This window comes from Elephas maximus, chromosome 15 (assembly GCF_024166365.1).
Source record: "Elephas maximus indicus isolate mEleMax1 chromosome 15, mEleMax1 primary haplotype, whole genome shotgun sequence".
Lineage (NCBI taxonomy): Eukaryota > Metazoa > Chordata > Mammalia > Proboscidea > Elephantidae > Elephas > Elephas maximus.
Window position 1 is genome coordinate 40,184,241 of NC_064833.1, and position 26,581 is coordinate 40,210,821.

Below are 26,581 nucleotides of genomic sequence, written 5' to 3' on the forward strand. Positions count from 1 at the left end.
TTTAGTGCTACGATGGCAGAGTTGAGTAGCTGCAACAGAGGCACTGTGGCTTGCAAAACCCAAAATACTATCTGCTCATTTATAGAAAAAGTTTGCTGACCCCTGCTTTAAGTTAAGGGAACTCAGGGTAAGTCAAGGGAACTCAGAGCCTGACTACTTTCTGCTAAAAGAGGTGGAAAAACTGTAAAAAGGGAAGACCCAAATTAGTGACTTGGTACGTTATCCTGCCAGAGGATATCCTGGAGCTTAGGTTCAAAGTTTTCTGGGTGTCGGAATTAGCTTGGAGGCCTGAGGATAATTTGGATCTAGTTCAGAATAATCCTTAGCCTCTTGAGCTATTGTAGGGGTGGTGGGAACACACATCTGAAGGATTGTCCTACTTCTCCATTTATCCACATTTTAAGGTGGCCCAGAACTAACTGGATTGTTCAAAGACCTATAGGTTGGGGCTGCTCTGTACGCTGCATTTCTCTGTCCTTGAAGTTTTTCTCATACTTCCTTACGTACTCAGGCTGTCTCGTGTATGGATGAACTAGACTGGAAGATCCTCAAGAACAAGCCCATCAGACAATGAGCTCTTCTTCAAGTTCCCCAGCATACTGCTGTGCACACTGGAGGTGGAGGTACACCTTGATTATGTGCTGAGTTAATCTTGAGACTGAACCTTCTCAGACGATGATAAGAGAATGAATACAAGTGGTCCTAGGCTTGCCATTAAAAAAAAAAAAAAAATTATTGTGTTTTTGGTGAAAGCTTACACAGATAATTGGGTTCCCATTTAACAATTTTTATACAAGTTGTTCTGTGACATTGGTTACAAAGTTCACAATGTGTGAGTATTCTCATTATTTCCTTTCCGTTTGTTCTGTTCCATTGATCTAGGTGTTTAAGGGACACGTTACTCACAGGTGATATTATTTTATAAGCCAATCTATTATTTGGCTGAAAGGTGACCCCCTGGAGTGGCTTCAATGTGCCAAGTTCAAATGGTATTTTAGGATGATAATCTCAGGGATTCCTCTAGTCTCTATCAGTCCACTAGGTCTGCCTTTTTTTAGTAATTGAGTTTTTTTTTTTTATTAACTTTTATTGAGCTTCAAGTGAACGTTTACAAATCAAGTCAGACTGTCACATATAAGTTTATATGCATCTTACTCCGTACACCCACTTGCTCTCCCCCTAATGAGTCAGCCCTTCCAGTCTCTCCTTTCGTGACATTTTTGCCAGCTTCCAGCTCTCTCTATCCTCCCATCCCCCCTCCAGACAGGAGATGCCAACACAGTCTCAAGTGTCCGCCTGATATAATTAGCTCGCTCTTCATCAGCATCTCTCTCCTACCCATTGTCCAGTCCCTTTCATGTCTGATGAGTTGTCTTCGGGGATGGTTCCTGTCCTGTGCCAACAGAAGGTTTGGGGACCATGCCCGCCGGGAATCCTCTAGTCTCAGTCAGACCTTTAAGTCTGGTCTTTTTATGAGAATTTGGGGTCTGCATCCCACTGATCTCCTGCTCCCTCAGGGGTTCTCTGTTGTGCTCCCTGTCAGGGCAGTCATCGATTGTGGCCGGGCACCAACTAGTTTTTCTGATCTCAGGATGATGTAGGTCTCTGGTTCATGTGGCCCTTTCTGTCTCTTGGGCTCTTAGTTGTCGTGTGACCTTGGTGTTCTTCATTCTCCTTTGCTCCAGGTGGGTTGAGACCAATTGATACATCTTAGATGGCAGCTTGTTAGCATTTAAGACCCTAGACGCCACATTTCAAAGTGGGATGCTAGTAATTGAGTTTTGTTCTACATTTTTCTCCCATTCTATCTGGAGCCTTCTATTGTGTCCCTGATCAAAGCTGTCAGTAATGGTAGTTGGGCACCATCTAGATCTTCAGGTTAGAAGAGGCTGTGTTTCATGTGGGCTATTAATCCTGTGGGCTAGTTCCTTCTTTGAGTCTTTAGTTTCCTTCATTTTCTTTTGCTTCAGTTGAGTAGAGACCAATAGTTAGATCTTAGATGGCTGTTCGCGAGCTTTAAGACCCCAGACACTGTTCACCAAACTAGGGTGTAGAACTTGGCTTTTTGAAGTATGTTATCTAGGCTTGCCATTTGAGAAGTGCCATTTGAAGACAGTGCTAGGCCTGGTGGAATCACTGCAGGATAGTACATCAAGTTCTGTGGGCTGGGTCAGTTGTGGGGGGGTAACCACACTGGGGCACTTCATAAAGGAAGGAGTGGGAAACAAAATGATGCCTGTTAATTGCCTTATGGAAAATATTCCCTATCACATTTCAGAAACATAGTCTGCCATATAATGACTCTGGTGGATGATAACATTCAAATTCCTGTTCAGTATCATATAGGATTTGTTGTTAGTTTGTTATGAATGAATGATGGCATCTTTCCAGTCTCAATATCATAGTGTAGAGCAATCAAAAGAGTGTAGGTTTTCAAACCAAATAGATCTGGGCTCAAACCCCAGATCTAGGTTTGTCTCATTCTTCTTTTGCAACTTTGGTCAATTTCATAATCTTCACTTTTATCACCTGTAAGAAGGGAATACTACTTCTGGACTCAGAGTTCTTGTCAGGATTAAGTAAAAGAATTATTACTAAAGACTTCTGCATGGCTTGGCAAATAGTAGTTACTCAATTCTTTGCCCTTTTCAGCTTGTCGTATTGTTGACCAAACCAAATTCGTAAGGAGAATAGTATGTTTATTGAGCTCAGTATCTGAAGAGGTGGTAGGAGCAGTGGTTCAACCAAAAAATAAATTTTAGAAAATTCTAACTCACAAAAAAAGACTAGATTTACTGGCCTGACAGAGACTGGAGAAACCCCTAGAGTATGGCCCCAGACACCCTTTTAACTCAGTACTGAAGTCACTCCTGAAGTTTACCCTTCAGCCAGAGATTAGATAGGCCCATAAAACAAAATGAGACTAAATGGGCATACCAGCCCAGGTGCAAGGACAGGAAGGCAGGAGGGGACAGAAAAACTGGTAATGGGGAACCCAAGGTGGAGAAGAGGAGTGTTGACATATCGTGGGGTTGGCAAGCAATGTCACAAAACAATATGTGTATTAATTATTTAATGAGAAACTAATTTGCTCTGTAAACGTTCATCTTAATTACAATAAAAGTATAAATACACTTTAGGATTTAGATAAAGTAATGATGATGATTATATAGTGGATTATTGAAGGAAGGTAAGACAAAACCAGTGGAAGGTAGGATCTGTGTTTTTGTACCCCCGTATTGTGGCTTTACTTGTAATTCTGGAAGCTGTTGTTGGCATGTGAGAATAGCAATAGTAATGTTTTGTTCATGGACACAGCATTAGGTTCCATCAGGGTCATGGTGCAAAAGGCCAGTGCAAACAGAGAGGGCTCAATAGATAGGGAGGTTGGCACTGATTGGTAACAAATATAGCCAGTAATAATAATAATATATTCCAGCTTCTATATAGAGGTTGGCAGTGGACCAAAATGACAGCTAGAATAGAGAATATTTCCCATGCTCTACTTACAAAAGGTATTTTTTTTCCCCTTATTCTTTGAGATCAGAACAAAGAAACAATTAACTATAGAAGTTTGATGACAATTAAATGACATTTTGTTCAGGATAATTGTAGGGCTTACATTGTTTCCTTTTGAGAGTTGATCAAAAGGAAATTAAAACTTGCAAGGCACACTAGCCCCATGTAGATCATTAAGTAAGCTACTGCATTCAATTTTCCTCCTAGGACTTTGGAAGACAAACTGAGGGGTCTTTCCAGAATTTTCCTCTTCCGTTGACTAAATTGGCGCTCCCCCCATATAATTGCTTCAGTGGTGTTGCCAGTGAGTTGTTGTTATCCTCTACTATACTGATGGAATTTTATGGAAGGGTGTCTTCTAAGACTTTCCTATATTCTGATCTTAAACCCCATTTAAAGAAAAATACTTTCTAAGTACAATCTTGAATTTTCCAGTATTTTAAGAACCATCAGACCATGAATGTCCTTTGGCATGTCCCTCTTTCTAGAAATGGTTATTCCATACCATGAACCTTAAGTCTGGAATTAATGGTCTTCATGTTTTCATTCTCTCAAAGTCTTACCAGGATTGATCAGAAATGTTGTTTCAATACCTTTGTCCTGAGGAGCTCTGTGAAATTATAAGGCAGACCTGACTCAAAATGGTGGTTGGAGTGATGTTCACCAATGGGGCGGTATTGTATATGGAAACTTCTTGTTTTTTATGTTGATACCTCTTAGAGTTACAGCTTTTTTATAAGGAGGTTCCAGGACGTAGCTTTTTCAGCCAGCTCTAAGATCTCTCTTTTTCAGTTCTGATGATTAAATAGAGTGTTTCACGGCCTTGCTAAGAGCAGAAAAAATAAATAAAATTTACATTCTGCATGTTCACTGTATTTTTTAAATAATTTTTATTGTGCTTTAAGTGAAAGTTTACAAATCTAGTCAGTCTCATACACAAAAACTTATATACACCTTGCTATATACTCCCAATTATTCTCCCCCTAATGAGACAGCCCACTCCCTCCCTCCACTCTCTCTTTTCCTGTCCATTTCGCCAGCTTCTAACCCCCTCTCTACCTTCTCATCTCCCCTCCACGCAGGAGATGCCAACATAGTCTCAAGGGACCACCTGATCCAAGAAGCTCATTCCTCATCAGCATCCCTCTCCAACTCATTGTCCAGACCAATCCAGGTCTGAAGAGTTGGCTTCAGGGAATGGTTCCTGTCCTGGGCCAACAGAAGGTCTGGGGGCCATGACCACCGGGGTCCTTCTAGTCTCAGACCATTAAGTCTGGTATTTTATGAGAATTTGGGGTCTGCATTCCACTGATCTCCTGCTCCCTCAGGGGTTCTCGGTTGTGTTCCCTGTCAGGGCAGTCATCGGTTGTGGCTGGGCACCATCTAGTTCTTCTGGTCTCAGGATGATGTAGTCTCTGGTTCATGTGGCCCTTTCTGTCTCTTGGGCTCGTAATTACCTTGTGTCCTTGATGTTCTACATTCTCCTCTAATCCAGGCGGGTTGAGAATCATTGATGCATCTTAGATGGCCGCTTGCTAGCGTTTAAGACCCTAGACGCCACTCTTCAAAGTGGGATGCAGAATGTTTTCTTAATAGATTTTATTATGCCAATTGACTTAGATGTCCCCTGAAACCATGGTCCCCAAAGCCCTGACCCCGCTACGCTGGCCTTCGAAGCATTCAATTTATTCAGGAAACTTCTTTGCTTTTGGTTTAGTCCAGTTGTGCTGTCCTCCCCTGTATTGTGTGTTGTCTACTCCCTTCACCTAAAGCAGTTCTTATCTACTACCTAATTTCAGTATATTTTTAATTTCCTAAAACTGTAACTATTCACCAAAATCATTCCAGCATTCTATGAGGAGATGCCGTTTGTCATCAGAAAACTTTTGAACTCTCCATAAATGCAAAATATCAGTGGACATTTTTGTATCCTGGCAAGTCTTAGAAAAACAATTAGACAGCATTTTGTGGGTTTAATATGTATTAAATATGATTCTGGTCTTCAGAAAGGGGTTTCTCATTTATTTTTTGACTAATAATACTAGTAATCGTGTCCCAGTTGTTGTGGAGTTGATTCTGATTCATGGTGACCCCATGTGTGTCAGTGTAGAACTGTGTTCCATAGAGTTTTTACTGGCCGATTTTTCGGAAGTAGATCACCAGGTCTTTCTTTCGAGGTGCCTCTGGGTAGATTCCAATTTCTGACCTTTTGGTTAGCAGTCAAATGCATTATCCACACACACCATCCAGGATGGTGTTAACGTACTTGGCTACCCGAGAGCCTAGGAGTGCACCCATTAGAACTACTGGAGCCTGCATCTCCTTTTGAACCTGCTGACGCCATTGCTGGAACTGCAAAGGATGCTGGACCCCATACGTGCTCAAGGATGCTGCTGCGGGAACAGCCAGCACCACTGGAATTCAGGGCCTACTGCCATTGCCGGACATGCCACCAGAAGCAGCAAGAGGAAGAACACTGGCTTCTCCCATTTTTAAGCTTGTATTTGTACAAGGCTTCGTAGCTTGTAGAAGTTATGTATTAGCTAAAGTGATAAAAGGGAAAAGCTTTGGCTTCTCAATGTCTTGGATTTGAGGGCCAGCTCTTGTATGAACTATCTTACTCCACTTACTAAGTCAGGTACCTCAGGGGAGTAACCGAATCTCTCCTATGACTCCATTTTCTGGTGTCTGTAATAATGGTACTTACCTCGTGAGGTTATTGTGAAGCTAATTCCCATGAAGTACTCAGCATAGCGTCAAGTACAGAGCAAGCCAAAAAAAGTTACTGCTGAAATAGTTATTATTATTAGGTTTATTTTTTTCTTCATCGTATTAAAGGTTGGAGGACAGCATGAGAAAAAATGGAGAAAAGGTCTTGCACGGGATCATGGAATGAGTGATTTTTTTTGTTGTTTTTATTTTAAAGCACTTGATTTTATAGTATTCCAAAGTTATTTTCATTTTTAAAAGTTGACATTTTAAAGAATATATTTCTAAGTTTGGACACTTCCCAGGGCAAAGACCTCCTACTAGCACGCACTCCCCTCCACCCCCTTCTACCAGCTGGAAGGTCGGATTTCGCAACTCCACCACAAGTGTTCAGAATGCAAATATTAAACCAAGAGTCCCTGGTACAGTTTTAAAATAGACCAGTTGTGGCTCTCTCCTTTCCGCAGCTGTTTTTGGAGAAGCTGCTGTTCTTAGATGTCTGATTATCCCACACCTGTGAGGCTATAATGTTGCTCCCAGAGAACCAAATCATATTTGAAATTTCTGGTGTCAGAGGGGCTTTAAAACAACGATGGCTTAGCATTTCCTCAGAATGCTCCATTCACAGGAGGGAGTCTTCCACCTGACCTGCTGGGAACAATGCGTCTTTCAGGCTAGGGGCTGCCCTGAATGGGACGCTCTGAACCTCATCTCTTTAGGGTTATTATTCTGAAATCTTCATTGTCGGCAATGCCTTCTTGGCAGCTGGACAGTAAAATGCATCTATCAATTCAATCTCTTTCCTTTTTTTTTTTGGTGGGGGTGGGTTTGCTGCTTGGCTGAAGAAGCAAAAGCCAGCATTAGCTACATTTTATTTCTGTGCACCTGCATTATTTATGCTGTCAGAAACTCAAGGCAAGAGGCTGAAAAAGTGATTATTATTAGACTTGGGAATTGTGAGGACAGGGGAAAGAGACTTTCTTTTAATGTGGGTGGCAGGAAGATAAAATGACGACCCAGAAAGAACAAACTCTTAAAACGACCTGCCAATTAGCTGTGTAAAGAGGATGGCATCTTAATCAAGTGCTTTATCTACCTCCCAGGCTTCCTGAGCCTTGTCTGTTTGCTTCACCAGCTAGGACTGGGAGAGCTGGTTCTGTTAACCTTGCCGAGTGCCTTCCCAGGAGGAAGAACAAGGGGCTTCTATTCTGGCGCATGAGTCATTATCAGAAGTGCTCAGTTTGGGTTTGACCAAGGAATTGGAGCTGCCGGCAGTCAGGGAGAGGCAGGAACATCACAATGGCTTCTATGGCTTGCGGGATTAAAACATCATTTTCTGGTTTTGAAATGCATAGAAAGTTTCCAAAGAGTAAGTTGTGAAGAGATCAGGGGATGTGCTGATGGAGTTTTCCAGAGACACTTCTCTGATTATAATCATTAGAAGAGTATCTTCAAGTCTATAGTTTTAAGTAGTGAAAATGGGCAAGCAGCTGCCCTGTGGGGGAGGGTGGGGGAGTCTTTTGTGCACACGGACAGATTTTCACAATGAACCCTAATCCTGCAACCTATTTATGGCTCCATGTAGACAAATCCTATCATCGAAGGCATATTCAGGATGTTTAGCTTCTGAGACTAATCTGTTTGTTGTGTGTGAACATGATTGGGCAAAAGTATGTGATGTTGTTCAAAGTTGCCATGTGCATCGTGCAGGGTATGTACTGGATAACCTGTGGAGCAATTTGCGTAGTGGTCTTTGTGCCAATAGAAAATATATTTGCTCCGTAATAAGCATGTGGTACCTTCATAGTCAGAAGAGAAATTTTAAAAAAGAATACTACTTACAAATTAACTGGTCTTGAAGTCAGATGACCTAGGTTCCAATGTGCCACCTACTAGCTGACTGTCCTTGAGCAAGTAACTCAGCTCTCTCCTTGTTACAATGGCTTACAAAATGTCTACAAGCTACCCCATGATTGCCTAGCTCTCATGCACCATTTACTCTTCTTAGCATTGTGCCACCCTGGTCTTTTTTTTTAAATAAAATTTTATTGTATATTTGGTGAAAGTTTACACAGCAAATTTGTTCCCATTTGACAGTTTCTACACAAGTTGTTCAGTGACATTAGTTACATTTTTCCCATTGTGTCAACATTCTCATTAATTGCATTCTAGTTGTTCCATTTCCAGTACTCTAAGTTTCTCTGTCCCCCTTGTCTTCTCATCTTTGTTTTAGAGTAATTGTTGACCTTTTGGTCTCATATAGATTTTTTTTTAATGGAGTCCTACACTCATGAATTTTTGTTTTGTATGCCAATCTGTTATTTCGCTAAAGGGTGACCACAGGGGATATGGTCACCCTTTAGCGAAATAACCGATTGGAAATCCTGGTGGCGTAGTGGTTAAGAGCAGTTCAAATGCACCAGGCGCTCCTTGGAAACCCTATGTGGCAGTTCTACTCTGTCCTATAGGGTTGCTATGAGTTGGAATCTACTCGACAGCCCTGGGCTTGGCTTGGGCACGGGCAGGGGATAGTTTAGGTTCAAGGTTTAATTAAAGAGTATCTCAGGGCCATAGTCTCAGTGAGCCCTCCAGTGTCAACTGGTCCAGTAAGTCTGGACTTTTTAAGAGTTTGAGTTCTGTTCCATGTTTTTTTTCCCCATTCTATCCGGGTCTGGTCTCTTTTTCAGTTCCTCTAACATACCATGCTCCCTCTGCTCAAGTATTTTCCCAATTCCTCAACTGGCTCACTTATCCTCTTTCTTCTGCACTTGAGAGTCATATCCTCAGGGAGCCCTTCCATGAAGCCCCAGACTGAGTTAAAGCCTCTTTGATTAGCACCAGGTAGCTACCCTTCTGTCTTAGTCATCTAGTGTGGCCGTAACAGAAATACCCCAAGTGGATGGCTTTAACAAAGAGAAACTTATTTCCTCACAGTAAAGTAGGCTCAAAGTCCAAATTCAGGGCATCAGCTCCAGAAGTCTTTCTTTCTCTGTTGGCTCTGGAGGAAGGTCCTTGCCCTCGAACTTCCCCTGTTCAAGGAGCTTCTCAGGCACAGGGACCCCAGGTCCAAAGGATGCACTCTGCTCCTGGTGCTGCTTTCTTGTGGTATGAGGTCCCTAACTCCCTGCTTGCTTCCCTTTTATCTCTTGAGAGATAAAATGTGGTGTAGGCCACACCCCAGGGAAAATCCCTTTACCTTGGATCAGGGAGGGGACCTGAGTAAGGGTAGTGTTACACTCCCACCCTAATCCTCTCAACATAAAATTATAATCACAAAATGGAGGACAATCACACAGTATTGGGAATCATGGCCTAACCAAGCTGATACACACATTTTTGGGGGGACATTATTCAATCCATGACATCTTCTATATTGCTCAATATGTATTAAATGTTGGAATTCTTTAATACACTATAGGTTCCAATTATCTGTGACTTTCTTGTTCATTGCAATACCCCCCAAACTAACACAGTACCTGGCACACAGAAATCACTAGTTAAAGATTTTCAAACGAATGAGCTATTGAATTACATAACCTCCAAGGTCATTTTTGGAGCCCTGGTGGTGTAGTGGTTAAGAGTTCAGCTGCTAACCAAAAGGTTGGCAGTTCAAATCCACCAGCCACTCCTTGGAAACCCTATGGGGTGGTTCTACTCCCTTCTATAGGGTCGCTATGAGTTGGAATTGACTCAATGGCAATGGGTTTTTTTAAGGTCAGTATTGGTTTTGAGAAGTCAGTGGTACTAACTCATAAAAGGACAAAGATGTGCTGAGGGTGTTTGTATTAGAGCTCACTTGATTTCAAGTCATAGAACACCTACTCGAGCTAGCTTAAATGAAAAGAGAAGTTATTGGTATGATGTTGAGGTGGCTTGTAGGGCCTGAGGAGGTATTAATAGGAACTGAAGAGGCTCTGGAGCAGCTCAAAGACTGTAACTGAGGACTCACGCTGATAGGACTCTGTCTCCAATCCTCTCCTAATTCTTTTAGAAGGTTCCACGGTTACTCATTCCCAAGTTGGTAGGTTTAATGAGTCAGAAATCTTCCTTCTCATCTTGCCTTCATGATTCTCCTGTGTTGGTAAGCCTCCCCGCTACCCCATTGCCTCTCTATTCCCACCTCAGTTTAAACTTTATTTACTGGCACTTGAAGATTTCATGTTGAAATTTTTTTATAAAAATTGTTTGGAAAAAAGTCCAGTGACAAGTCTTGTTGCTCCAGAAATTCTCTTTGTGTCTCTCCCAGCCCTGGCATGACTAGATCCAGGGCTTTCACTTCTGTTTGGTGAAATTGCTGATATCACACTTGAACTCTGAGGATATCGACAACATTACAGTATAGGAAATTCGTAAATCGACATTCTTATTTTATGTATGTAAAAGAAAGCAAAGCCCTAAATGCCTCAGTGATGAGCATCTCTCACAGACTGTTTTGGTAGGAAGTAGGCTGGAGATTATATACCCTTGACCCTCAACCCAGTGCCCTTTGAATGACAGCACTGCTTCTTCAGAAAGAACTTACACTTTGGTTCCTTGGTTGATACCTACATAAAAAATGTATGGCTGCCCAAAGATATGAATGTAGGAAATTAAAATAGCCTCTAGGCGGGTTTGACAGGACAGGTCCATGGATTAGCTCTGGATATTGAGCCTCTCATTTCAGCCAGTTCAAGAACAAATTCTTCCCTGAAAAGCTGGGAAAGATCTTAATTGTAGCTGATAGAAAGTATATGGTCCCTTGGTTCCTTTTCTTGTTTGCCTTTTAGCACATTCTCTGACCTGACCTACAATCAGGCCAGTTCTTGTGAAAATATTGTTATTACAATTTAAACCCTTTTGTAGATAGGAATTCTCTAATCAGAGGGCTTGACAGAGCTGTCAAAGGCCAACTAGGGTAACTCTCTGTCTTCTGAGAAACCTGCTGTGAAGACACTGCAGGAAGTTTTTCAGTACTAGGTTTGCTCCTAGCTGGAAGGGACAGGTTCCTCCCCTGGGATCACATAGCGCTTTGTTATATCTCTCTTGGGATACTTACTCTCTTTTCTTTTCTGCCCTACTAGCTCCTGGTGGCTGGACTCATATTCATTTCCTCCGTAGGGTCTTGCTCAGAAGACTTACTCAGTACACACTTGTTGCCTGTATTAGTTTCCTATTGTTGCTGCAACAAATTCTGCAAAGCTAGTAGCTTAAAACTACAAAACTGTATTATCTTGTAGTTCTGGAGGTCAAGAAATGCAAAGAGCTGACATCAAAATGTTCTTTTCATCTGCAGCATTTATGATTCTGAATTTGCTGTTTCTTCAGCTCCAAGTCTGAGATATATGTTACAAAAAGAAAACCTATGGAACTCACCACTATTTTATTCCTTGGGTCTGCTTTTTCTCTCCACCTTTCAGTTTCTTTATATTTCCTTTATATATAACATTCAGGGTTTTGAGTTGTACTTAGTGGGAGGAATACAGAAAAAGGATGCCTATTCTATCCTCCCAGTAGTATAAGCTCCTCCACCTCTATTTTTAAAGGACATTTTCTCTGTGTGTAGAATTCAAAATTAGTAGTTAGAGATAATGCTCATTATTCACAATAGTTATGTTCTAGAAAGTCACTGCAAACATGAATTAACAAATCATTGCTCTTGGGGAAATACAGAGAAAAATTCCCATGAGTCTGTGTTCATAACATTTTTGTCAGCCAATCAATATATAACCTTGTTTTATGTGCTTTTCTGTTTAAGGATGCCTTATTTAATTTATATTGTTTATTTGATAACAAAGATTCTCTAGCATGCAAATTTTCTCTGTAAGGCACATCACAGCCTTCTTGCACTTAGGTACATTAAACAGCACTTCAGCACAATGCTTGGTGGCCATTTTAAACAGTGAAATCAACAACAAAAACACAAAAGTGAAAAAAATAAGGCAAAACATACGTCATGAAAACAGCACTTGTTTATAGTATGAGAGCTGAAACAAGAACTCAGAGTGTTTCTATGTTCAATCTCAGCTGGTGACGTGCATCAGGTGATTCTAATTTTTCACAGCTCTGCACATGTCTACAAATGACTGTGAAAGCACCATGAGCATTGATTTTGGAACTACAAATAAGTTTTAGTGAGTAGGAGAATTTACAAATACAGAATCCTAGGAAAATGAGAATCAATTGTGTTTTCTTTCACCACTTTAGTTTGTTGTTCCATTGTCTTCTTGATTTCATAGTTCCTGTTGAAAAGTCTTTTGTTACCCCTTAAAGGTTGTTGTTGTTATGTGCCTGCCAGTCGGTTTTGACTCATTGCGACCCCATATGACACAGTAGAACTGGCCCATAGGGTTTTCTAGGCTGTAATCTTTATGGGAGCAGATTGCCAGGTCTTTTGCCTGTGGAGCTGCTGGGTAGGTTCAAATCACCAACCTTTCACTTAGCAGCTCAGAACTGAAACAATGTGTCACCAGGGCTCTTTTCTTTAAAGGTAAAATGCCTTTTTTTTTCCCCTCTCTCTCTGCTTTTAAGATTTTTGTCTTTGTCTTTGGTTTTCAGCAGGTTGGTCATGATGTGTCTGTGTAGTTATTCTGTGTGGTATTCTGTGTGGGACAATAAAAAAAAAATAATAGAGCTTCTTAAACCTGTGGCTTGATATATTTTGTTAGTTTTGGAAATTTCTCAGCCAATCCTCTTCAAGTATTGCTTCTTCCCTGTTCTCTCTCTCCTGTCCTTTTGGGACTCCAAGTGCACATTTCTTGGTCTTTTTATCATGTCCCAAATGCCTCTTATGTTTTTTCTGTATTTTCCATTCTTTTCTTCTCATCATGCTTCAATCTGGATTTTATCAACTGATCCATCTTTCATTTCACTAGTTCTCTCTTCTGATATGACCTCTATGCTCTTGAGACCATCTATTGTGTCCTTAATGACAGCTGTTGTATTTTTCTATTCTTGAGTTTCAGTATGTTTCATTTTTATAGATTCCTTTTTTTTTTTTCAGTTGGTGAAAGTCTCCATCTTGTCATCTATTTCCTTGAATATATTAATTATAGGTATTTTAATGTCCCTGTCTGATAACTATAGAAGCTGGATAACCTATGTATCTCTTTCTATTGTCTATTTTTTCCACTTGGGATATGGTCAGTTAGACCTATTCTGTGGCATGCTTGGTAATTTTGGGTTGACTTGGACATGGTGTATGAGAGGCTGTAGAGGCTCTAGATGACATCATTTGGGTTAATTTTTTCTGGCAGGTAGAGTAGGAGCAAATTATCTTGATCCAATCAGGGATTGAAATCATTCTAGAATGGGGTCTGGTTTTTGTGAGGGTTCATCTGTTTCCTGATTCCCATTATCTCTATGGCATAGCCTTTCAGATATGAAGCCTGAAAACCTAGGGTGTTTACTAGGCTCCAACTCTTTGGAGGATCCTGAATTCCAATTTTCATTGTCCCAATATCTTACAAGACTGCCACAATCACCATTTATGTTTTATCTTCTTAGCTGCTTTTTTTTTTTTTTTGCTTGACTTCTTGTGTTCTTACCTCTCATCATTTAGGAATTGACATATGCTTCAAGGGGAAAACAATCCAAAATGTTGGCATCACTTCTATGTTATTCTTTTTTACCAGGATCTCAATCCTTCAAGTCCCAGAAGCTTTGTAAGATCTCTACTATACTTTTTGTTCCTCCACTCCTGTGAGAATTCTAAAAGGTCCGTAGCACTTAAGAATCATCAAATCCTTTATGGGGAAAAGCAGCATATCATGTGAAGAATGTTGGGCTTACCTCAGTATATTTTGCTTTTATCTGAAATCTTGACATTTCAAATTATTGCAGTCTTGTTTACTCTTTGATCCCTTCCATTAGCTTATTTTTTTAAATTCAGCTATTACAGTTATTCCCAGTGAGAGCACTAGTTTAAATATAAGCTATTTCATTATAATAGGGAACAAGAGTTACCCAAGTCTGTGTAATCTAAATATTTGCTTCAGTTAAGACTATAATTTGGGAATAGTTTATTTATTTATTTATCTTGTTGTTGAGAATATGCACAGCAAAACATACATCAATGCAACAGTATCCACTTGTACCATTTAGTGACATTGATTACACTCTTCAAGTTGTGAAACCATTCTCACCCTCCTTTTCTGAGTTATTCCTCCCCCATTAACATAAATTCACTGCCCCCTAAGTTTCCTATCTAATATTTGAAGTTGCTGTTGCCAGTTTGATCCCATATAGATAGTTCTTAAAAGAGCTTAATATGTAAGGCAGTTTTTTTTTTTTTTTACTAGTTAAGCTAAACTATCGTTTGATTTTGAAAAGATTTAAAGGGATATTTTGGTTTCAGAATTTAAAAATTATCTCAGGGCAGTAGTTTCAGGGGTTCATCTACCCTCCATAGCTTTTTTGGAAGTATGGAGTCCATAAGAATTTTAAATTCTGTTCTGTATTTTCCCCCTTTTGTTCAGAGTTCTTCTATAGAATCTTTGATCAAAATGTTCATTAATGATGGCCAGACACCATCCAGTTCTGATCTCATGGCAAAGGTGGCAGTTGTTCATGGAGGTAATTAGACACATATTCCACATACTCCTTCTATTCCTGACACTTCTTCCTTAGTTGCTCCAGGTGAATAGAGACCAATTGTGCCTTGGATGGCTGCTTGCCAGCTTTTAAGACCCCAGGTACTATGCAATGAACTAGGAGACACAACAGAAGCACTAAACGTGTCATCATGACCCTAAACCTCCAAACCAAGAAACCAAATCGCATGAGGTTTTTGGTGATACATAAGCAGCCTCGGCAGCTATTTTTTTTTTTTTTTTTGGTGTTGTAAATAAATCTATCAGACAGATTTTGCCAATTCAAATATTTACAGGTGTACAAGTTATTAATAGCAATTATCATAATCAGCTGTGCAACCGTACCCTTAATCAATGCAGTATTTCCATCACTGTTAAACTCTCCTTTACCCCTCCCTCCCACTCCTGGTAACCACTCATAAACTTTGTTCTCTATACACTTGCCTTTTCTTGTCTTTTTATATAAGTGAGGTCATACAGTATTTGTCCTTTTGTTATTTACTGATTTCGCTCAGCATAACGTCTTCCACCTCCGTCCACATTGTAGCCTGTATCAAGACTTCATTTCTCTGACTGGCCAAGTGGTATTCCATTGTACGTATGTACCACATTTTGTTTATCCATTCATCTATTCTTCCCCAAAAGGGAAGAACACACTCAGCATTTCTCAAGGTGAAAGAACTGAAGAAAAAGTTCAAGCCTTGAATTGCAATTTTGAAGGCTTCTGTGGGGAAAATATTAAATGATTCAGGAAGCTTCGAAAGAAGATGGCAAGAATATACAGAGTCACTGTACCAAAAAGACCTGGTCAACATTCAGCCATTTCAGGAGGTAGCGTATGATCAAGAACCGATGGTACTGAAGGAAGAAGTCCAAGCTGCACTGAAGGTATTGGTGAAAAGCAAGGCTCTATGAATTGATGGAATACCAATTGGGATGCATCAACAAATGGATACAGCACTGCTCACTCATCTATGCCAAGAACTTTGGAAGACAGCTACATGGCCAACCAACTGGAAGAGATCCATATATGTACCTGATCCAGAGAAAGGGTATCCAATAGAATGCAGAAATTATTCAAACAATATCATTAATATCATGTGCAAATAAAATTTTGCTGAAGCTCATTCATAAGTTGTTGCAGCAGTACATCAACAAGAAACAGCCAGAAATTCAAGCTGGATTCAGAAGAAGACATGGAATGAGGGATATCATTGCTGATGTCAGATGGATCTTGCCTGAAAGCAGAGAGTTCCAAAAAGATGTTTACCTGTGTTTTATTGACTATGCAAAAGTATTCTACTGTATGGATCATAACAAATTATGGATAACATTGTGAAAAATGGAAATTCCAGAACACTTAATTATGCTCATGAGGAACCTGTACATAGACCAAGATGTAGCCATTCAAACAAGGGAACAAGTCATTCAAACAAGAACAAGGGAATACTGTGTGATTTAATGTCAAGAAAGGTGTGCATCAGGGTTGTTTCTTTTCACCAAGCTTATTCAATCTGTATGCCGAGCAAATAATCTGAGAAGCTGCACTTTATGAAGAACAGAGCATTAGGATTGGAGGAAGACTCATTAACAACCTGTAATATAAGATGACCCAGCCTTGCTTCCTGAAAGTGAAGAGGACTTGAAGCACTTACTAGTGAAGATCAAAGACTACAGCCTTCAGTATGGATTACATCTCAGCATAAAGAAAACAAAAATCCTCACAACTGGACCAATAAGCAACATAGGAGAAAAGACTGAAGTTGTCAAGAATTTCATTTTACTTGGATCCACAATCAACACCCATGGAAGCAGCAGTCAAGAAATCAAATGATGTATTGCATTGGGCAAATCTGCCGCAAAAGATCTCTTTATAGTGTTGAAAAACACAGATGTCACTTTGAGAACTAAGATGCACCTGACCCAAGCCATGGTGTTTTCAATCACCTCATAGGCATGCAAAAGCTGTACAATGAATAAGGAAGAACAAAGAAGAAGTGTTGCCTTTGAATTATGTTGGCAAAGATGGTACCTTCAGAACCAATGGTATTATTGGCAAAGATTATTGAATATACCATGGACTGCCAAAAGAAGAAATAAATTTGTCTCGGAAGAAGTACAGCCAGGATGCTCCTTAGAAGCAAAGATGGCGAGTCTTCGTTTCACATACTTTGGACATGTTATCAGGAGGGGCCAGTCCCTGGACAAGAACATCATGCTTGGTAAAGTAGAGGGTCAGTGAAAAAGAAGACCCTCAATGAGATGGATTGACACAGTGGCTGCAAGAATTGGCTCAAGCATAACAAAGATTGTGAGGACGGCCCAGGACTGGGCAGTGTTTCGTTCTGTTGTACGTAGGGTCGCCATGAGTCAGAACCAACTTGATGGCACCTAACAACAACAACATTCGTCTGTTGATTGGCATTTAGGTTGTTTCCACCTTTTGGCTATTGTGAATAGTGCTGCAGTGAACGTTGGTGTACAAGTCTCTGTTTGCATCTCTGCTTTCAAGTCTTTTGGGTATATACCCAGGAGTGGAATTGCTGGGTCATATGTTATTTCTGTTTTTAGTTTTTTGGTGTACCTTCACACCATTTTCCACAACAGCTCTACCATTTTGCTTTCCCACCAGCAATGCGTAAGGTTTCCAGTTTCCCTGCATCCTTGCCAACATTTGGTATTTTCAGTTTTTGTGTTTTAATCTTAACCATCCTAGTGAGAGTGAAATGATATTTCATGTAGTTTTGATTTGCATCTCTCTGATGGCTAATGCCGCCGAGCATCTTTTTATGTGTTCGGTGGCTATTTGAATGTCCTCTTTGATGAAATGTCTATTCAATTCCTTTTCCCATTTTATGATTAGTTTATTTGTCTTTTTGTTGTTAAGTTGTTGAAGTTTTATGTATATTTTGATTATTAGATTCTTGTCAGATATATGGTTTCCAAAGATACTCTCCCAGTTGGTAGCTTGTCTTTTCACTTTTTTGGTAAAGTCTTTTGATGAACAGAAGTTTTTTTTATTTTTATAAAGTCCCATTAATTTTTCTTTTGCTGTTTGTGCTTTTGTTATTATATTACCGAATTTTATGCAAATAATGCATACCTTCTACATTTCTTTGCCAAAGATTAGGGCATTTAATTCATTTACATTCATCGTAATTACTCACAAGAAGTGACTTACTTGTGCCATTTTGTTATTAGGTTTTTGTATGTCTTAAGCTTTTTTTGTCTTTGTCCTTTTATTACTGCTTGCTTTTGTGTTTTGTTGGTTTATTTTAGTGAACCTTTTTGGTTCCTTTTCCTTTTTTTGTGTGTATTTTTTTTAAATATATTTTCTTAGTGATTACCATGAATCTTATATTTAACAGCTTGTCTTTGTAACATGCTAGGGTAGGCTGGTGCCAACATAACCTCAGTAACATACAAGAAATTCTGTATCTATAACATTCCTCTCCCTCTCTTTGTTTTTGTTATCACTAATTACATCTTTATATTTCATGTGCCCTGTAACATAATTTTATCCTTGCCTTTTATATTTAAAAAACATGACGGACTGAACATTTAGAGCTATCAAGCATGAATATCTTATTACTAGCCCTTATACTTGCACTTATAAGAAAATGCACTTATACTTGCCCTTTATTAGGGATCTTTCTTTTTGTGTATAGCTTTTAATTACTTTCTAGTGTCTTTTCCCTTCCATCTACAGATCTCCCATTAGTATTTTTTGTAGGGCCATTCTGGTGGATATGAACTCTCTCACCTTCTCTTTGCTTGGGAATGATTTAATTTCACACTCATTCTTGAAGGATAGTTTCACTGGGTACAGTATTCTTGATTGACAGTTGTTTTGTTTGTTTTCAGCACTTTAAATATATCATTCCATTGCCTTCTGGCCTCCAGTGTTTCTGAAGAGAAATTGACACTTAATTTTATTGGGGATCCTTCCTATGTAACTGCTAATTTTCTCTCTCACTGCTTTCAGGCTTTTCTTTTAATCTTTACTTTTGAGAGCCTATGATGTCTCTTGGTGTAGATCTCTTTTGGTTTATCCACTTGGGGTTCTTTGAGCTTCTTGGATTTGTAGAATCATGTCCTTCATTTGACTGAAGAAATTTTCTGTCAGTGTTTCTTCATATATTCTTTCTGTCCCTTTCTCTTTCTTGTCTCCTTCTGGAATTCCATGATGCATACAATAGGACTGTTGTTGTTTCCCATAATTCCATTAAACTGTGTTCAACCTTCTTGAGCCTCCATTCTTGTTACTCTTCAGCGTCTGTTATTTTCACTATCTTATCCTCCAGTTCACTGATTCTTTCTTCTGCTTGAGTAAATCTGTTGTTAAGCCTTTCTACTGTTTGTCATTTCAATCATTGTCCCTTTCAGTTGCAATATCTCTTTTCTATATTCTCATTTGGTTCTTGCATTGTTTCCTTACTTCTTTTAGCTCTTTGTGTTTTCCCTTAGTTCTTTAATTGTGTTTAATATTGTTGTGTTATAGTCTTCCATTATTTGGTAATCCGTAGATATACTTTTACTCTCTTTGTCATGTTCATTTCCATGGGCCATTGTTTCTATGGTCTTTGTGTGTCTTGTGGTTTTTTGCTGAGTCATTGGAATTTCCAAGGGTGTTAATTTTCTCAGTTTCCCCCAGTATTTGTTTTTTTGCCTTTGGGCATTGGGCATAGATTTATTCAGGATATTTTTACTATCTTACTTTCCTCATTTTCCTTGATTTAAATCTTCCTTGTTAGATTTTTCTCCCCAAATTACTACTTAGGTCAAAGCTATATTAAGATTTTTAGAGTTATTCCCAGTGGCTGAAAAAATAAGTTGGCCTTCTCAATCTCCCAAGAAATTACAACTAAAACCAACCCTAAAGTACAAAATAAATGTAAGAAATAACTTATTTCTAAAAATATGTCAAATGTAAGTTGTTTCCAAAAATTTATAGAGCCAGGCTTCCTGGGTGTAAATCCTGCCTCTTCCATTTACTTGGTAGATGAATTACTTAATTTCTCTAAGCCTTCGTGTCTTATGTCGTGAAATGTGGATAACAATAATACCTCCTCATAGAGTTACTATAGTGTACTTAGGAAAATGTTCCACATATAGTAAGTGGTCAATTAACACCAGTTAATGTAAAAGATTATCCAACATCAAAAGCAAAATCCATAAAATACATCAACATATAAACTCATAATAAATATTTATGACTTAGTAAAAGCAGCAGTCAGGAAATCAAATGATGCATTGCATTGGGCAAATCTGCAAAAGACCTCTTTAAATTGTTGAAAAGCAAAGATGTCACTTTGAAGACTAAGGTGTGCCTCACCCAAGCCATGGTGTTTTCAGTCACCTCCTATGCATGAGAAAGCTGGATGATGAATAAGGAAGACCGAAGAAGAATTGACACCTTCGAATTGTGATGTTGGCAAAGAATATTGAATATACCATGGACTGCCAAAAGAAGAAACAAGTCTGTCTTGGAGGAAGCACAACCAGAATGCTCCTTAGAAGCAAGAATGGTGAGACTTCATTTCACACACTTTGGACGTGTTATCAGGAGGGATCAGTCCCTGGAAAAGGACATCATGCTTGGTAGAGCAAAAAAGAGGAGGACCCTCAACAAGATGGAGTGACACAGTGGCTGAAACAATGGGCTCAAGGGTAACAATGCTTGTGAGAATGACTCAGGACTGGGCAGTGTTTCATTCTATTGCACATAGGGTTGCTATGAGTTGGAACCAAGTCAATGGCACCTAACAACAACAACAACATCATTTAGTAGGAATAGTTTGATTTACTTGGTAAGCAAACATGACCAATCCCTTGCTGGTAAAATTTGGTGATAACTCAACATTTTTTTTTTTTATTTTTCCTTCCTTTGCCTTTTTTGGTATGGGAGGGGGCTCTCTGTTCTCTATTAGAAGGAAGGGAAAGGAGCCATTTCTTTCTATTGCTTAGCACTTATTTTTCAAAAGTTGAGTCTTTCCAAATTTATTGAACACTCATTATGTTCTGGGCCCTGTGCTAACCCTGAGGATGTAAAGATAAAAAAGATTCTGTCCTTTCCCTGAAGGTCTTCACAAACTTATCTGAGAGACAGCTCAGATAAATAAGAAATGACATACACATAGAGTTATTTAAGCACAACTCAGTGGGTATGCTTAGTCCTAAAAATGACAGACAATTCAAAATGAAAAGGTGTTTTAAAAAAAAAAAAAAACTGTTGCTATCGAGTTGATTCCAACTCATAGTGACCCTATAGGACAGAGTAGAACTGTCCGATAGAGTTTCCAAGGAATGAATGGTGGATTTGAACTGCTCACCTTTTGGGTAACAACCATAGCTTTTAACCACTACACCACCAGGGCCCCATAAAAATGTGTTAGTCTTTCGATCTAGTTCACTTGAAGCCCTGACTTTAAGGAATTTTAAAACTGATGACGTCTTGTTTTAGAGGACATCACCTATTGACAAAGTGTGGCATTGGAGTTTTACTCTGTTAGATGTTGAAGCTGCATCAAGAGGAGGAAGAATTGATCATCACGAGGAGGAAGAGTTGATCATGGATTTGAAGTCAGAGAAATGATAGAGATGATAGGAATCATAGAGAACATGTGGGCTTGGAAGTTCAAAAGGACATGCCTTCTCCCCTTCTTCTCTTCCTCCCATTATTATGATGTGCATTTCTAAACAGGAAACCAGATCTAAAACGAGAATAAATTGTAATGTGTGGATTGTGGTTGTTGCTGAAATCTGCTCCTTGTGAGACTTACCCTGATACGTTTAGGTAGATTCTGAATTCAATGAGCCAATTGACCTTGTTCAAAAAGGTAAGTTTTCAACTGTCATTAATCTGAAATTAATGGGGGAAAATTCTTTATAGTTTGATTTTATTTTGAAACACTCACACAGAGCCTGTACATAAACCAAGAGGCAGTCGTTCAAGCAGAACAAATGGATACTTCGTGGTTTAAAATCAGGAAAGGTGTCTGTCAGGATTGTATCCTTTCATGATACCTATTCAATCTGTATGCTGAGCAAATAATCTAAGAAGCTGGATTATATGAAGAAGAATGTAGCATCAGGATTAGAGGAAGACTCACAAACAACTTACAATATGCAGATGACACAACCTTGCTTTCTGAAAGTGAAGAGAACTTGAAGCACTTACTGATGAAGGTCAAGGACCACAGTCTTCAGTATGGATTATTCCTTAACATAAAGAAAACAAAAATCCTCACAACTGGACCAGTAAGCAACATCATGATAAACAGTGAAAAGATTGAGGTTGTCCAGGATTTCATTTGACTTGGATCCACAGTCAATGCCCATGGAAGCAGCAGCCAAGAAATCAAACGGTGTATTGCATTTGGCAAATCTGCTGCAAAAGAACTCTTTAAAGTGTTAAAAAGCAAAGATGGGGGCGGGGCCAAGATGGCAGACTAGGTGGACGCTACCGCGGATCCCTCTTGCAACAAAGACTCGGGAAAACAAGTGAATCGATCACATACGTAAAAATCTACGAACTCTGAACAACAAACACAGACTTAGAGACGGAGAACGAACAAATACGGGCAGACAGTGATCGTTTTCAGAACCAGGAGCCAGCGTACCAGGCAGGTGACCTTCGGAGCCCGATTTGGGCCAGAGCTCAGGGGGGCAGACGGCACAGACAAGGGGCCCAGCCCTAGCCCCCGAACTCATCCCGGGAGGGAGCCTAGCTGGTTGGCGCCAGCAGCGTAGCGGCACAGCCGGTGGGAGAAGTCCCTGGGAGGCAGTGACTGATCTTGGAGAGGGGAGAGCAGCGTCCCAGCCGGGGAGCCGTCCCACTGGGAGTTTGGCGGGGAGTGGGCATGGCGCGAGCGTGGGGATCAGCTATATTTCCCTAAAGCGACCCGGGGGGGGGCCAGACGTTCGTGCGGGCGATGCCCACCCAGTTCCCGCATGCGGTGCGGCGCACCAGAGGGAGAAGTCCCAGGAGGAAGTGACTGGTCTTGGAGCGGGGAGAGCAGCGTCCCAGCCGGGGAGCCGTCCCGCTGGGATTTTGCCGGGCGTGGGCGGGGCGTGAGCACGGGGACCAGTTATATTCCCCTGAATTGACCCCGGGGGGGGGCCCAGCCGTTCGTGTGGGCGACGCCCACCCAGTTCACGCGAGCGGAGCGGCACGCCGGAGGGAGAAGTCCCTGAGAGGAAGTGACCGGTCTTGGAGCAGGGAGAGCAGCGTCCCAGCTGGGGAGCCGTCCCGCCGGGATTTTGGCGGGCACGGGCGGAGCATGAACACGGGGATCAGCTCTATATTCTGAGGTGCTACACTCCTAGCTCTCTGATCCCTCCCCCACCCTCCCCAGGCGGCTCCATTAACATCCGAATACCCTGAGCCAGAGGGAGAATTCAGATAGGGATCTGACTGCATTTTTTTAGCTGATTACCTGGAAAAACTAGTTTCCCAGTGATGGCTCGGAGACAGCAGTCCATATCAAACCACATAAAGAAACAGACCATGACAGCTTCTCCAACCCCCCAAACAAAAGAATCAAAATCTTTCCCAAATGAAGATACAATCCTGGAATTATCAGATACAGAATATAAAAAACTAATTTACAGAATGCTTCAAGACATCACAAATGAAATTAGGCTAACTGCAGAAAAAGCCAAGGAACACACTGATAAAACTGTTGAAGAACTCAAAAAGATTATTCAAGAACATAGTGGAAAAATTAATAAGTTGCAAGAATCCATAGAGAGACAGCATGTAGGAATCCAAAAGATTAACAACAAAATTACAGAATTAGACAACGCAATAGGAAGTCAGAGGAGCAGAATCGAGCAATTAGAATGCAGACTGGGACATCTGGAGGACCAGGGAATCAACATCAACATAGCTGAAAAAAAGTCAGATAAAAGAATTTAAAAAAATGAAGAAACCCTAAGAATCATGTGGGACTCTATCAAGAAGGATAACTTGTGAGTGATTGGAGTCCCAGAACAGGGAGGGGGGACAGAAAACACAGAGAAAATAGTTGAAGAACTCCTGACACAAAACTTCCCTGACATCATGAAAGACGAAAGGATATCTATCCAAGATGCTCATCGAACCCCATTTAAGATTGATCCAAAAAGAAAAACACCAAGACATATTATCATCTAACTTGCCAAAACCAAAGACAAACAGAAAATTTTAAAAGCAGCCAGGGAGAAAAGAAAGGTTTCCTTCAAGGGAGAATCAATAAGAATAAGTTCAGACTACTCAGCAGAAACCATGCAGGCAAGAAGGGAATGGGATGACATATACAGAGCACTGAAGGAGAAAAACTGCCAACCAAGGATCATATATCCAGCAAAACTCTCTCTGAAATATGAAGGAGAAATTAAGATATTTACAGATAAACACAAGTTTAGAGAATTTGCAAAAACTAAACCAAGACTGCAAGAAATGCTAAAGGAGATTGTTTGGCCTGATGACCAATAATATCAGGTACCAGCACAATACAAGGTCACAAAACAGAAAGCCCTGATATCAACGCAACTCAAATAGGGAAAGCACAAAAACAAACAAATTAAGATTAATTATAAAAAATAAATAAATAAACAAAATAATACACATAACAGGGAATCATGGAAATTAATAGATAAACGATCGCAATAATCAAAAAGAGGGACTAAATATAGGAGGCACTGAACTGCCAGATGGAGAGTGATACAAGGCGATATAGAATGATACAAGTTAGGTTTTTACTTAGGTAAATAATAAGGTAACCACAAAAAGGAATATCAATTCCATAACTCAAGAAAAAAGCCAAGAAAAACGTAATGACTCAACTAACATAAAGTTAAACATTATGAAAATGAGGATCTCACAATCTACTAAGAAAAACGTCTCAGCACAAAAAAGTATGTGGAAAAATGAAATGGCCAACAACTCACATGAAAAGGCATCAAAATGACAGCATTAAAAACTTATTTATCTATAATTACACTGAATGTAAATGGACTAAATGCATCAATAAAGAGACAGAGAGTCACGGACTGGATAAAGAAACACGATCCATCTATATGTTGCCTACAAGAGACACACCTTAGACTTAGAGACACAAACAAACTAAAACTCAAAGAATGGAAAAAAATATATCAAGCAAACAATAAGCAAAAAAGAAGAGGAGTAGCAATATTAATTTCTGACAAAATAGACTTTAGACTTAAATCCACCACAAAGGATAAAGAAGGACACTATATAATGATAAAAGGGACAATTGATCAGGAAGACATAACCATATTAAATATTTATGCACCCAATGACAGGGCTGCAAGATACATAAATCAAATTTTAACAGAATTGAAAAGTGAGATAGACACCTCCACATTTATAGTAGGAGACTTCAACACACCACTTTCGGAGAAGGACAGGACATCCAGTAAGAAGCTCAATAGAGACACGGAAGACCTACTTACAACAATCAACCAACTTGACCTCATTGACTTATACAGAACTCTCCACCCAACTGCTGCAAAGTATACTTTTTTTTCTAGCGCACATGGAACATTCTCTAGAATAGACCACATATTAGGTCATAAAACAAACCTTTGCAGAATCCAAAACATCGAAATATTACAAAGCATCTTCTCAGACCACAAGGCAATAAAAGTAGAAATCAATAACAGAAAAACTAGGGAAAAGAAATCAAATACTTGGAAACTGAACAATACCCTCCTGAAAAAAGACTGGGTTATAGAAGACATCAAGGAGGGAATAAGACAATTCACAGGATGCAACGAGAATGAAAATACTTCCTATCAAAACCTCTGGGACACAGCAAAAGCAGTGCTCAGAGGCCAATTTATATCGATAAATGCACACATACAAAAAGAAGAAAGAGCCAAAATCAGAGAACTGTCCCGACAACTTGAACAAATCGAAAGTGAGCAACAAAAGAATCCATCAGGCACCAGAAGAAAACAAATAATAAAAATTAGAGCTGAACTAAATGAATTAGAGAACAGAAAAACAATTGAAAGAATTAACAAAGCCAAAAGCTGGTTCTTTGAAAAAATTAACAAAATTGATAAACCATTGGCTAGACTGACTAAAGAAATACAGGAAAGGAAACAAATAACCCGAATAAGAAACGAGAAGGACCACATCACAACAGAACCAAATGAAATTAAAAGAATCATATCAGATTATTATGAAAAATTGTACTCTAACAAATTTGCAAACCTAGAAGAAATGGATGAATTCCTGGAAAAACACTACCTACCTAAACTAACACATTCAGAAGTAGAACAGCTAAATAGACCCATAACAAAAAAAGAGATTGAAACGGTAATCAAAAAACTCCCAACAAAAAAAAGCCCTGGCCCGGACGGCTTCACTGCAGAGTTCTACCAAACTTTCAGAGAAGAGTTAACACCACTACTACTAAAGGTATTTCAAAGCATAGAAAATGATGGAACACTACCCAACTCATTCTATGAAGCCACCATCTCCCTGATACCAAAACCAGGTAAAGACATTACAAAAAAAGAAGATTATAGACCTATATCCCTCATGAACATAGATGCAAAAATCCTCAACAAAATTCTAGCCAATAGAATCCAACAACACATCAAAAAAATAATTCACCATGATCAAGTGAGATTTATACAAGGGATGCAAGGCTGGTTTAATATCAGAAAAACCATTAATGTAATCCATCACATAAATAAAACAAAAGATAAAAACCACATGATCTTATCAATTGATGCAGAAAAGGCATTTGACAAAGTCCAACACCCATTTA

General features: G+C 39.6%; 1 protein-coding gene across 7 annotated transcripts in view; it reads left to right on the forward strand.

Annotated features, from left to right (window-relative positions):
- NCALD (neurocalcin delta) overlaps positions 1–26,581 on the forward strand; it is a 449,176-nt gene that overhangs the window by 314,493 nt on the left and 108,102 nt on the right. The window contains exon 5 of one of the 7 annotated variants that reach the window (XM_049853825.1): positions 512–623. The exons of the other annotated variants lie outside the window; for them this stretch is intronic. The gene's annotated coding sequence lies outside the window, so the exon portion shown is untranslated. The remainder of the gene's footprint in view (positions 1–511; positions 624–26,581) is intronic. 7 annotated transcript variants of the gene reach the window in all.